Here is a 13,178-nt window from a genome sequence, read left to right as displayed (position 1 = left end):
ATTGGTTTTTTTTTTTTTTGCTGTGGTGAGTACAAACCAGCCAGGATTAAGAAAGGAAACAAGCATTCCTGAGTTGACAGAACAGCCTGAAAAGCCATTCCACAACAAATACAGGAACATTTTGAGCCATAACTGTTTCAAAATGTGTTTGGTGACTGCTAGTAATAGACTCTCCAGAAAAAAAAAAAATTACTCCCACCTTCTACAGCCATAGTGTCACTGGGAATTGTGCCCACTTGAACAAGTACTGAATTTTGCACAATGTCTTAGAATATTTGAAAGTGAAGGCTGAAGCTGTTCTGTTTTAGGTTGCATTTATAGATGAATTTCTATCTAATTTAGAGAGTCCTCACCTATATTAGATGCTTTATATCTTGAATACTTCTGTCACTTCATCCCCTACTTAATTACTTTCATTCTTCCCTAATTGAGTTTAGGGTAATAACTTTGATAACTCAGACACCATCTGGCATGAGAATACAGATTTTACAAGAATAAAGCAGCAAATTGCACTTGAAGTTCAGCTATATTTCTTCCCTTTCTCTTTTTAAGAGAAATAATCAAAACCAGGCATGAAAATATTGTCATTTCACAGTTTTCAAAGAATCTTGAGCCATACCAAATCCAGTGATGTGTGCCTTAGAATTCCTCACAGATGCTCATTCTGTTAAATACAAAAAATAATAACATGGTTGTAGCTATGTGACTGAGGCTTGAAATTAAGCTTATTTTCACATCTCTTGTGTGCAGCTGATAAAAGCCAGTTGGTTAGATTAGATATACCTGGACTGCTCAGTTTGGAAGGTATGAGTTCATTACATAGGCATTTTACACTGGTTAATCCATAGAGCAGGATCAGCATCAGCCTATTACGAGGGATTACAGTCTGCACAGCCACACAGAGGATGGAGATAGAATTTGTAGAAATTTCAAAATGGAGAAAGGAACTGGGGAATGCTGGCCTCTGAAATCAAGGCATTAAGGATCATCAGGACCTGATTATGAGCCAGATGCAAAATGCTTGAACAAGAGAAGCAGAAAAAGGTGGTGGTGGTGAATCAAAAAGGGAAAAGGCACAGCTGTGAAATTAAATACGTGGTAATTTATATCTAACAGATTTGGAGGTTTATATGCTTGGCAGAATTAAACTTCAGCTTTGTAAGCATCATAGTGTGACAGAGTAGAAATTACAGCATTTTACCTTTATTTGAGCATTTTTTCCTGCAATCTGGACACCTTTTGAGTGCTCAGTATGGAGAAGGAGAGAACCCCATTATGTGTACTGGGGAGACATCAGTGGAAATAACGTTTTTCAGTGCAAAACTTTGCCTGCAAAACCCTCTCAAAGATAATTCCAACAAAAATAAACAAGCCCTCAATAATTCAAATTGATGATAAATACTTGTTAATTTTGTGTATTTATTTATCAGGTACAATTCTGTAGTCTTGAAAGTTCTGCTGAAGATTACTACAGGGTTTTTAGGCTCCTTTAAATGCCTGACAACTCTGAGGTTTGTCTTCATTCTCTTTAGGGTGAATTGGTGGCTGCACCATAGCTGTCACAAACTTGTCACAGGTGGTGGCCTTTCACTTACCCATCCTACCTGACATACCTGCTGTCATGGTAAAGCACAAGGCATTTGAACAGTCCTAATTAAAATTTTGCATTGCTAGTTCAAAGTGTTCAAAAGGCATAATTTACTATATCTAAAATGATAAGTTTTTAAGAGCTTTGTCTTCTGTTTTTTCATCATGATAGGTGATGTTTCCTCAGCTTCTGCTGTAGGGATGAAAATAAGATCTTACTGCAAAAGAAACAAGCAAATAGCACCGATATTTTCTCATGTGGCTCCAAAATTTGACTTTTCAATAAGTCTAAAATATTGCAAGACTTTAAATACAGTTTTAATACAACTTTCCCTGATGATTGGATGCAGTCAGATTATTCAGGAAAAGAAAGAATAGCATTGTCTGATGGAATTCACAATAAATATTTGTGCTCATCAAATAAGAAACCAAATCATTTCCATAGAAGTTGCTAGTATAAGGTGCTAGTATGAATTTTAAATATGTACCTGCTGAAGTTACAGTTTCTCAGAAGAGGAGAGACTGTCTCTCCAAACATAAGAAATCATATTCAAATATCCTGTCTGTTGGAATTTTACCATAAGGGACAAGATACATATTATATAATGTTAGAAATACAGGATTTTCTTCAGGGGAAGGCATAAAGTCAGGGCTGGTATAACTCAATATCTGTACTGTTTTAATGATAGTTAAGACCAGAACAAGGCATAATTTAGAAATCAGACTTGATACTAATAGGACAATAAAGTGTTCCTAGTCCATTGCCCGCCTCAGTTTTTCCTGGGTAGATGGTCATATTTTAGAAGGGAGAAGTCCATGGTTCCTTATTTTCCATAAGGGTACATGTATTGCAGCAGCCTGTTCTTAGAGGGAAAAGAAAGGTGATGGATATAATGATCTTTAACATTCAGTCTTCTACTTTATGCTATGTTGGTTCTTAACAGCTGATTCCTATGTCTAGATTAGGTCAAATATGTATGGAATATATAACTAAAAATAATTACTGAGATCCTTCCCTTTTCCTAAGATGGAAGCAGATGAGAAAGGAAGCCACCTTCTTCTCTCTCTCTCTTTTTTTTTTCTTCCCTCGTGTTGTTGTTTCTTCTTTTGCTTGACCTTTAAAGGACTTTTACAGTTGCAGCATTTTTGTTAAGTAGCTGATGGCTTTTTCCATGTCTGATTGTTCTTTAGGCATAAGTTATGTTAATTTGGGGTTTTTCAATATGAAACAATTTTGGTCAAGTCTCTGTCTATTCTGCTGAGATGTTAGGGTAAAAGATATTTCAAATGGTAGAAGTGAATAAACCTATAATTAAACAAACAAAGGAAGATGGATAGATATTTTTAGTGAAGATCTGTTCAGGACAGATTGAAGATCTGTAAAGGACAGTTGTAAGACTGTAATTCACCTCTAGACACAACACAATACAGTAATTTTTGTAAATGCCTCCACCTTCGTCTTCCCTTTACTCCAACACAAAAACTTGCCACAGACATCAATTGTTCACAGTATACATCAGTGTAGAAAACCAATGGCTTTTGGCCCTGCATCCAGTCTACCTAACAAAAGCATCCTTAAAAATCCCACATTGTCTGTACTTACTAAAGAGGTCTCGTGCAGCATATTTTGAGGAGAACACCTGGAGGTAATGAAAACTTAAGAATGTAGAGATCTATCTGAGAATAAAAGAAGGGGAAATGTTTACTTAAAGACATGCAGATCCTGTCAATATTGAGCACTGCTGCTCTAATTGAGTAAAGCAACCTTATTTTATAATAGTAAATAAGGATGTCAGTGGGGCTTAACCTCAGTGTTGCCACACACAAGAGTAGGCTTATTTAGAAATGTCGTTTAGGATCCTAAGCATACATGGAGATGTTTCTGTGCACCACAGCAGAAATGTGAATTAGTCTCAAAGATACCCCTCCTCTGTTACAAGACAAACCCTTAGTAAGGAGAACATCTAAGTCTTGTTCCCAGTTTGTTGTTTTTAACCTTAATAAACTTTTGGCTGCTTGAAAATGAAAAATTTCCTTTGCTTGCTTCACAGGAAGCTCAGCAGGTTTGTGATGGGGCACAGGGGACATGGCCCACATTCTGACCTAAAACAGTACAGCACTGGGTATATTTGTGGTGCAAGATAAAAATGACACCACCATGCTCCGTGCTGTATGCATGCACATACCATGCAGTGTTAGACCTATGCTTGTTTTCATCACAGTCACCAAGTGTTGTCTTTTGCTGACTTGAAACAGGATTATGTTTCTGATATGCTGTCTTCACTTTTGTAACAAAACAAGATTATAATAAAAAAGAGTAATTTCTTCATGTATTATAGGAAACCTAGGTCTCTGATAGAAATTAAATCTGTGTCTACCTGATATAGCTATCAGATATATCTGATAAAAAATCAGTTCTTACAAACTTACTCTATCTTTGTAGAAGGAGCATTTGTAATATATTAAAGCTAAATACTTTTTAAAAGGTAAATGTTGAGTAAGTTAATGGAAAAAAGAGGTTCCATATTACATGTCAATGGAGTCTGATCACCAAAATATGATTGTAGTCCTGGAGTAGATATTTTGCCACACTGAAGCTAATTCTGAAAGCACTGTTGACTTCCATGAACAACTCATTGCTATTTAATATAATTTTAACTTTTGCAAATAGTCTAACTAGTTGCCCTTAACTAACTTATGTACTGTTGTTGTAGGGGTATTTCTTCTGCCATGACTTATTTTTACATCTACTATTTTAAAATGATGTGTGTTTCATTTCTGATGTCATAGCCATGACATGTAACCTACCATCTGTATCACTGCTGAGCTCTTTCTTTCCTCTGCAAAGTGTGTTAGCAATTTTGCTGTATATACTACATGACGATCTGGTATGACATTTTTCTTCATGAGGAGGACAGGAAACTAACTCCTGAGTTATTTTATCTCTTGTCATAAGTGAAGATAAATGTCATAACACTGATCAGCCTTCATGTGTCCTGAATATGCAGTTATTTGCATTTTGCCTTCACTTTTCTTTGGGACTGAAGTGTCTGAAGTGACAGGTGCAGCAAATGAAGTGCTGAGAATGTGTGGGGAGAAAAAAAGACTCAATACTGAAAGATATTAATAACTTTTGTGATGTTACGTCATCAGAGGAATAACACTGATGTCTGCCTGTTTAATCTTCAGATACATTTATAAAGAAGAACAATCACTGATTTGAAAATTTGTTCTTTGCTGCTTGACTTTATATGTGTGCTCCTGGCTGTTGTTGGTTTGAGCTCTATGAGATTTGAAGGTTTTTGCAGATCTTGGTACTGCTAAGGAAGAAATGCTGTGGTGCAGAATTTGGATTTTTTTTACTTACTTATTTATCCTTGAACAAGCCTTGATGTTCAGTCAGTATTCAGACAGTCTCATTTTTCAGCAGCCTCAATCAAAATACCAGCGCATGGCTCTCTGATGGCATCTCTGTGCTAAGGGAGATTAAGGGATATAACAAGCTTTTGAGCAGGTTTCAGCATCACCAACCAGCCTGAACTAATACTGCAGCATTTCTGTATGTGTGCTGAAAGTCCACTTTTGAGATTGTGTGTAACACTGCTAACAGGTGACTTCCAGCAAGGCACACAAATTTTGCTATTAACTAAATTTTAAACTGTTAGTTGAAAGAGAGTGACTTTCCTAGAGGCTGACCACCTGCATTCCCTTAGACCTCCCTTTTTCTACCCTCCTATGTTTATATAAAGCCAAACTTTTGCTTTACTTTTTGCTTTACATTTTTTATAACCAAATAAGCAGATCTTTTGCTTTACCGTTTATTGTTGTTTGATTAGAAAACCATTCAGGTCTGTTGATATTAAGCCTACGATGGACTCAAACCAAAGTGATATGGCGGCTACATGGAGGCACAGATAGTTTTGTTACAGATTCCATAAAGATCTTCCCAATGCTTTTTCGTGTTTCCTTATCCCTTAAGGGACTGTGCCTCTGAACTTCTTGGGTATTAACGAGATCTGGGCATGCCTTGTCTGTCATGGAATTATGAAAACATCGGGGACTGAACAGATAAATGTAATCTACACGTTGTGTGTGTTTATCTGTATTTTTGACACTACAGTTAATCAGGGGGCATGGCTGTTACTGATGACAAAGTATCACATTCAGGAGATGAAATTCTTGTCTGGAGGAAGTAAGATGGGAAAAAGCTTAGCAGAGAATCACATAACGAGACTGAATTTTCCTCCACATCTGGAGGTCACTGGGAACTAATGGACCAAATCTGTCCACTGGAGTTTCCACGTGTCTTTTAAGGTGACCAGGCTACCTTGTCACAGACCTGTTGTTGCCCATTTTTTACGTTGTAAGCAAGCTAAGGTAAGTGTTTAGAGGAATATGCAAAGCTGTCTTTTGTATTATTCTGGTTGAAATGAATTGTTGCATTTTTCCTCTTCTGCAGGGTTATGAATGTTTTCCACTGTAGCTTGTAGATGCCAGTGTGTGCAAGTGCATTTCTTCTGAATGGTTGGCCGGATGAGGATAAGGAAGGGTATGCAAAGCAGACTCTCTTGCCCAGGTTCCCCAAATCCAAGAGCTGTACAATCAGGAAATGCATTATAACATCCATTGTTGCTTCAGCAGGGAAAGCGTGCTTTACATATGCAAATACTGCTCGAAAGTTTAACTTAATAATTATCAGCTGGAGTCTCTATTGATGAGCAGCTGAGGCTAATCATCAGCAACAGAATGGGAATTAACTGCTACTAGGCTTGCATTGAGCATGCTTGTCTCTAGCTTGTGGTTACTGTGGCAATTGTAGAAACATAGATATATATATTTTCTAAGCTTATATAAACTTATTTCTTGTACTTTCTGTCCTTGTAAAAAACACTGTAAAGTGCTGTATTCTAGGCTTTTCCCCTTCCTATCCCTTCCACAGTTTATTACTGAGCAGGAGCCAATATAGAATAGCTCCAGTCTTTTACGTCCCACTGCCATGAATGATAGTCACAGTACCATGTACAGCTGCAGTGACACATTTGGACACATGCTTTACCTCAGAGAGCTGTAATGGCTGCCTGCTGCTGATTATGTATTCTGCTATATCAGGGCCAGTAGTCACCTTAACACAAAGCTCACATCTGAACAGAGAGGAATACCTGGGTGTAAAATATCCAAATGGTTAACAAAAAAGGAGATGCTGCTTCTCCATAGGAAAAATTTCAGATTAACGAATCCCATTGTTTTCCCTCCCACTCCTACTGTACACCAGGGAAATTCAGCTGGCTACAAATACTTACCCTGCAGATATCATTCATATGCCTTTTCCTAAGTGTGCTTTATTATTCACATCACACTCCTACAGGCCCTCCACAGCTTCCCTTCTAATTATTCCCTGCTTGCCCATTCCTATGAATAACCAGTGGCATTCACCCACATTTTGCCATTTAAAGCATTTAGTAGTCCGTCCTACTATGAATCGGATTTCTCATTTTCCAGGAGGTGCCACAATTTATTTAAATTCATCCAGATTGAAACTCTAAAGATTTATAATTGAGTTGGAGAAGGTTTCAGCCTCAGGGCACAGGCACCCACTAGGCAGTAGTTTGTCTCTACCCCCATAGTGGAGGTGGTGGAGGGGAGTGCTTCAGGGCAGAGGTAATTGGGCTGGCTCAGACCAGCTTAAGCTGAGTTGGATGTGTTGCACTGCAGGAGATGAGAAGCACTGTGTGACCCTCTGGGTCAGCTTAAGCTGTGGGAATGGTAACCTCTAACTGAACGGTGATTTGTGTCTGTCCCTGATCTAGAAGGGCTCATTTATTTGTACCCCAAGTTAATAGTGCTAATTGTGATGAGGTTGTTTATGACAAAAAGTCACTGCTAAGGGATGGCCAGTCATCACCTCTGTAGAAAAGTGTGTTTGCCAAAAATCCTTCAAGCAACACCTCAGAGTTTGGTAGCATGGTCAGAGGACAGAAGGGGCATTGACCCTCTCCTCCTGTCATGGGATGCTCTGTAGTGTACTTGCTGAGTGTTGTTGTTGTTGATTTCCCTGCAATACCCCTTCAGGATCTGAACATGTGAACAGTTCAGGCTGTCACATTGGCAGTCTTGACCTGCTTGCAAAGCTTTTGAAAAGAAAGAGAATACCCGTCTACCTTTGGGGAGAAGGAGTTTCCTTTTCTCCTCTTTCTCCTCCGCTTCCCAACTGCTAAAGAAGTGGTTTGCCAAAAAAGTCAACATCTTTACAGGAATGGGACTTGGAGAAAATAACAATTTGTCAAGAGCACAGATGGCTTATTTAGAATCTAATAGGTATTAAGACATTATTTTCCTCAGGCTTTACTCCTGATATTGATAATGTGTTATCTTTGCCAAGTTCCCCTCTCGATAATACGTTATCTTCGTCAAGCCAAGTCCCTGATAAAATCTTTTTTCCCTCAGTGCTCACTCTGATAAGATACTATTTTCTTACATCTCCACTGCCAGTGGAAAGGAGGGAAATGTTATTTTTAGTCCTTTTCTTGAAGAGGCATATATATTGCCAAGGCAATGCAAAACAGGGAAAGACAATGAGATGGACAAAAAAAGTTATTGTATTCTAGGCAAGGAAATGAACAAATATTTTAAGACTTATGGGCCCTTGTTTTGAATATGCTAATGAGTCAACATTCATAATTAGCTAATGAGCCAATATTTCTTTTGAAAAAAGCAAACTATTAAAAAAAGCCACATCTGTTTCCAAGAAGGATGTTTATGTTTAGATTTTCTTGCCCTGTTTCTTCCTGCATTCTGTTGCTATGTGCTTTGTTGCAGGGATGTCTCCTGCAACATGCTTTAGACAGCGAGGCCCGTGGAAAGAAATAGGGAGGGATTCTTGATAGATGTTTTAGAGATCTTTATTTTCCAGCCACATGGCCGGGGTCCTGCTGAAGAGCTGAACAATCACGGGACAAGTAGGGTCCTCCCCACACAGGGGAACACAAAACAACCAATGGGGAACGGGATTGACCAGGGAGTAGGTATACCCCGTAGGCCATGCCTCTACTCCAGGGGAGGAGGACCCCACGCAAGGGGGGAGGAATCCCAGAAGTGCTTTTTCTTTACCTGGTGTCCTTCCCTGTTTACCATCCCTATTATCCCTATTAGAGTATCCCAGTCAGAACTGCATTTGCTCAGCCAGCACATAAACAGCTCTCTGTAGTTATGCAGCACGATGCCATCATTGATGGTACAACTGCAAACCCTTTCTGAAACACAGCCCCTTCATCATTTTACATGCAGAGCAAATGCAGCTCTGCAGTGAAAGTGGTTCTTGCAGCACTCCATTTAGTTAATTTAAGAGACTGGAAGTCATGTCATGAGCAAGGCAGGGACAACTTTGTAATTTATGAAGTCGAATTTGCTCTGAGAAATTGTTTCTGTCTCTACCACCGAGTTCATTACATGGTGTTCATAAGAAAAAGACATTGCAAGTTGCTGCTAAGTACTTCTCCCCACATTTCCTGGATTTCCAGCTTGCAGACTCCTGCATTACAGAAGTGTTAAGCGTATACTGTTGCATGTGTAGCTGTCTTTTGAAAAAACTGTAGTGCAGGAAAGGTGATTATTTGTTGAAAAACTGTATCAGATCCATCTCAGCTGTGCATCCAAAACTGGTATTTTCTGTGAGTGTTAATGACTCCAAAACGTCTTGCTTGACTGTAAAAGAGGGACTGATAGTACCACCTTTCCTTTAAATAACTTTGAAAAATAGGTTACTGATCCCTGTGCTGCTTTAAAGTATATAGCAATGAACGTCATAGACCAGTGAGGGAATAAGTAAGTCTTTTTTTCATAGCAGGATATGTATCTATGGTCACAAACAGAATGATGAGCTGAAGCAACCTGCTAAATAGCTGTGGTCGCCATCCATCCTATGCACACAGTGATGCTGATAGTCTTTGGAAACAAAGTGGTGATCATGCAGTTAATGATCCTGTCAGCAGACACAAGGGGATGACAGCATAGATTGAACAGGAGACTATTATTTTCACATTTCCAAACTTTTAAGTGTTTGACTTCAGTGGCTGGTTGACCCTGGCTGGACACCAAGTGCCCACCAAAGCTGCTCTTTCATTTTCCCTCCTGAGCTGTGCAGAGGAGAGGAAGTATAATGAAGAGCACATGGGTCAAGACAAGAACAGAAAGAGGTCATTCACCAATTACTGTCACAGGCAAAACAGACTCAACCCAGGAAAATTAATTTTATTTATTATCAATCAAATGACAGTAGGGTAATGAGAAATAAAACCCAGTCTAAAAAACGCACTTTATTTCCCACCTTCTTCCCAAATTAAATTTATTCCTGATTTTCCCTCCCTGTTTCCTTGTAACGGTGCAGGGAAACAGGAAATGGGATTGTGGTCAGTTCATCACATGTGGTCTCTGCTCCTCCTTCCTCCTCACACTCTTTCTCTGTTTCAACATGGAGTCCCTTCCATGGGAGGCAGTCCTCCACAAACTTCTTCCAAGGGAGTTCTTCCCATGGGCTGCAGTTCTTCCCAAATTGCTGCAGCATGGGTCCATCCCTTGGGGTGCAGTCCTTCAGGAATACACTGCTCCAGGGTGACACCCCTACACAGGGGTCACAAATCCTGCCAGCAAGCCTGCTCCAGTGTGGCCTTCCCCATAGGGTTACAGCCTCCCTTGGGCATCCACCTGCTCTGGTATATGGTCCTCCACGTGGATCTATGGACCTCCATGGGCTGCAGGGCCACAGCTGCCTCACCATGGTCTTCCCACAGCTGCAGGGGAATCTTAGCTCTGGTGCCTGGAGCACCTCCCTTCTTCACTGACCTTGGTGCCTGCAAAGTTTTCCTCTCCTATATTTTCACTCTTCTCCTCTCTGGCTACAATTGCTTCTGTGTAGTAACTTCCTGCCCCTTCTTTATGGTCACCCTGTAGGTGACCAGTGTTTCTGATGGGCTCAGCCTTGGCCAGCAGCAGGTCCATCTTGGAGCCCTCTGGCATTGGCTCTCTAGGACATGGGGAAAGCTTCCAGAAGCTTCACACAGAGGCCATCCCTGGAGCCCCTCTGCTGTCAAAACCTGGTGAAGCAAACTCAATGCACTTTGCAAGTCTGATGTTCTGGGGGTGAAGGTTTTTTGTGGGTGATAAGTTTAATTTCTGAATCCACTGGTTGTAGAGGGCTATTTTGTTCAAGGAAAGGACACTGAGAAGGTTATTTCCCTGCGTATGAACAGCAGGCAATAACATGATTCTTTAAGTAAGGCTGGCCTGCAGTGGAATTGAATGGTTCAGATTTGGGTTCAATAAACCATGTTAATGTGTCCTTAAGTACCCTTAACAGCAGTAGAATTGAACACAAATTTAGTACTTAAAGAACACGCTGAAGTTCTTAAGTGCAATTACTATTGACTAAGTCCAGGCCTGATGGTTGATTGGCATTTCCAGTGTAAACAGTCTCTCCTAACTAAATAACATGTAATTTAACACATACGTTGTCTGTGCCAAATCCTGAGAAGGACTTAATGCTGATGGGAGAAGTTCCTCTGTCAGAGCTGAGGAAACTTGTTTGGACTGCATGAAAAGGCTTCGTTGTTATTTCTTGTGCTGTCTCTGTCTAGTGGACATCAGCCTTCAGTGCTCTTACTGTGACATCTTTCAGTGTTAAACTTTCTGCCTCTGACACTTGAAAAGCATGAGCTTGTAATTGTCTCATATCATGTTTGGATGAAGTTCTGTGTTCACAGACTTGAAGTAAATTGCTTGGACTATGTTTCACTGTTAAAATGGTTGTTTGGGCAAGGTTTTCTGCTTCTAGTTGAGATCACACTACAGTGTTGGACAAAAAGTTGTTGGAGGAAAAAACCGCCTTGGTAAGTGTGAGAATAAGCACTTTGGGATGCTTTAGCACCTACTCATAGAGGCACATATCTAAAAGTACCAAAGTGTTAGCAGAAAGGAATTAATGCATAGCTGCTCATATAGCCAGGATGTACCAGAGCAGCCAGCTGAGCAGAAGTGCATGGAGTATTAAGGTGTTAGGTGATTAAAATTGAGCTAGAACTCCAGAATAGAAGGGATAGTTTATCTGCTTACACCAGGCTTTTATGTCTTTGTAGTCCTGACTGCAGTCTTCTTTTTTTTTCCCTTAAGGTCCATGGAGTTCTCCAAAATTGTCTTTATGTGGGAAAAAATAATAGTGCAATGAATTTGAAATGATTTTGTGGCCTTCACAGAGGGAAAGTCATGAGGGTGGTTGCCTGCTATCCCATTTCTTTCTGAAAATATTGGCTTTTCATTAAAATTGTTATACTGCTAGTCTTCAGAGTGGGCGCAGATAATGTGAATTTTCACATGTGAACGAATGTTCATGAAATGGAGAAATAGCTTGTACCTGTAGTCAGATAGACTGAAATGCTGTCTCTGGGCAGCGTAACTTCCTCTAACCTAAGAAGCAGCCTAGAGTTCACTGCCATCAGTTAGTTCATTTTAAAGGCATTTCATGCTGTTAGGCAGGGGGTGAATAATAGCTGAAACACATGGAAACCTCTAGACCTTGTAAAGATGCCAAAGAGCAAGTAGTTTGTGCTTGCTAGCAAACGAAATGTAAAAAGTTTTTAAAAATCCTCCCAAAACATGCTCCATAAATTTGTGGGCCTCAGATAGTTTCTAACACAATTGTAAGCATTTTAGTTCAGGGTTGTCCAAAAAACTTGGGACCCCTACTTCTGCAGTTTTCTTCTCTGAATCACAGAAAATTTTGCTTCCCTATGCTCTGCTTCTTTCTCCCTTACCCAGTTAACACTTGGATAAACTTTTCTTTTTTCTCTGTGGCTCTTCCCCCAGCAACTTTCCAATGCCAGTGGGTCCTTTTCTGGACTCTCCAAATCTGATAACAACAAAACAAAGAACTGTGTTTTAATGCCTATCCTGTAGGTTTTATATGTAAGAAAGAAAATGCCACTGCTTCAGTCCATCTCCTTTCAAGTGAACTATGCTGGATTGCTTTCTGATGGCTTTATTTTGTCCAGTGTCCTAAAGCACTCTGCTTAAGTAAGCATTAATGAAATCTGTTGCCTTAAATCCATGTGATTTCATATATCCAGAACTTACATATTGTCAAGTTTTCTGAATTGTTGGACCTAGTGTGATGATAAGTCATTGACTGATGTCAACCATGAAATAATTATTCAGCTTTGTGTTTGGGTTTTGTTTTGTGGACAGAGGAATTTTGCAGGTCTTTGTCGGTACAGTTGCATTAGCACAAGTGTGAAGTAAAAGGCTTGACACAGGGAAAAAAAAATTAAATCTGAAACTACCAAAGTCCAAAAATAGAGCAAGAACCCCAAATGAAGAATAAAAAATAATAGCTTTATTATTATTTATTACACCATTCAAAAGTGTACTGCTTGCTTCAGAGCACAGTAATGTTCCTTGTAGTGTTCCCTGGGAGATCTTCAGTCCCAAAGTCACACAGACCTCGTTACGTGCTATGTTATTTTATTTTGATTTAGATTAGATAAAAAGTGCCTAGACACCAGCTCAGAGCACTCTGCCAGTTACTATAAACTATAAAATTCAAG

General features: G+C 39.6%; 1 protein-coding gene across 3 annotated transcripts in view; it reads left to right on the top strand.

The window, feature by feature from the left end:
• Nucleotides 1–13,178, top strand: part of LARGE1 (LARGE xylosyl- and glucuronyltransferase 1) — a 274,450-nt gene that overhangs the window by 113,992 nt on the left and 147,280 nt on the right. The window contains exon 1 of one of the 3 annotated variants that reach the window (XM_032105183.1): nt 4,880–4,885. The exons of the other annotated variants lie outside the window; for them this stretch is intronic. The gene's annotated coding sequence lies outside the window, so the exon portion shown is untranslated. Of the gene's footprint in view, nt 1–4,879; nt 4,886–13,178 lie in introns of those variants that run through there. 3 annotated transcript variants of the gene reach the window in all.

The sequence above is a fragment of the Corvus moneduloides genome, chromosome 4, assembly GCF_009650955.1.
Source record: "Corvus moneduloides isolate bCorMon1 chromosome 4, bCorMon1.pri, whole genome shotgun sequence".
In the NCBI taxonomy this organism is placed as follows: domain Eukaryota; kingdom Metazoa; phylum Chordata; class Aves; order Passeriformes; family Corvidae; genus Corvus; species Corvus moneduloides.
The sequence above is the reverse complement of the archived record's forward strand: the minus strand, read 5'-3'. Positions and strand labels throughout refer to the sequence as shown.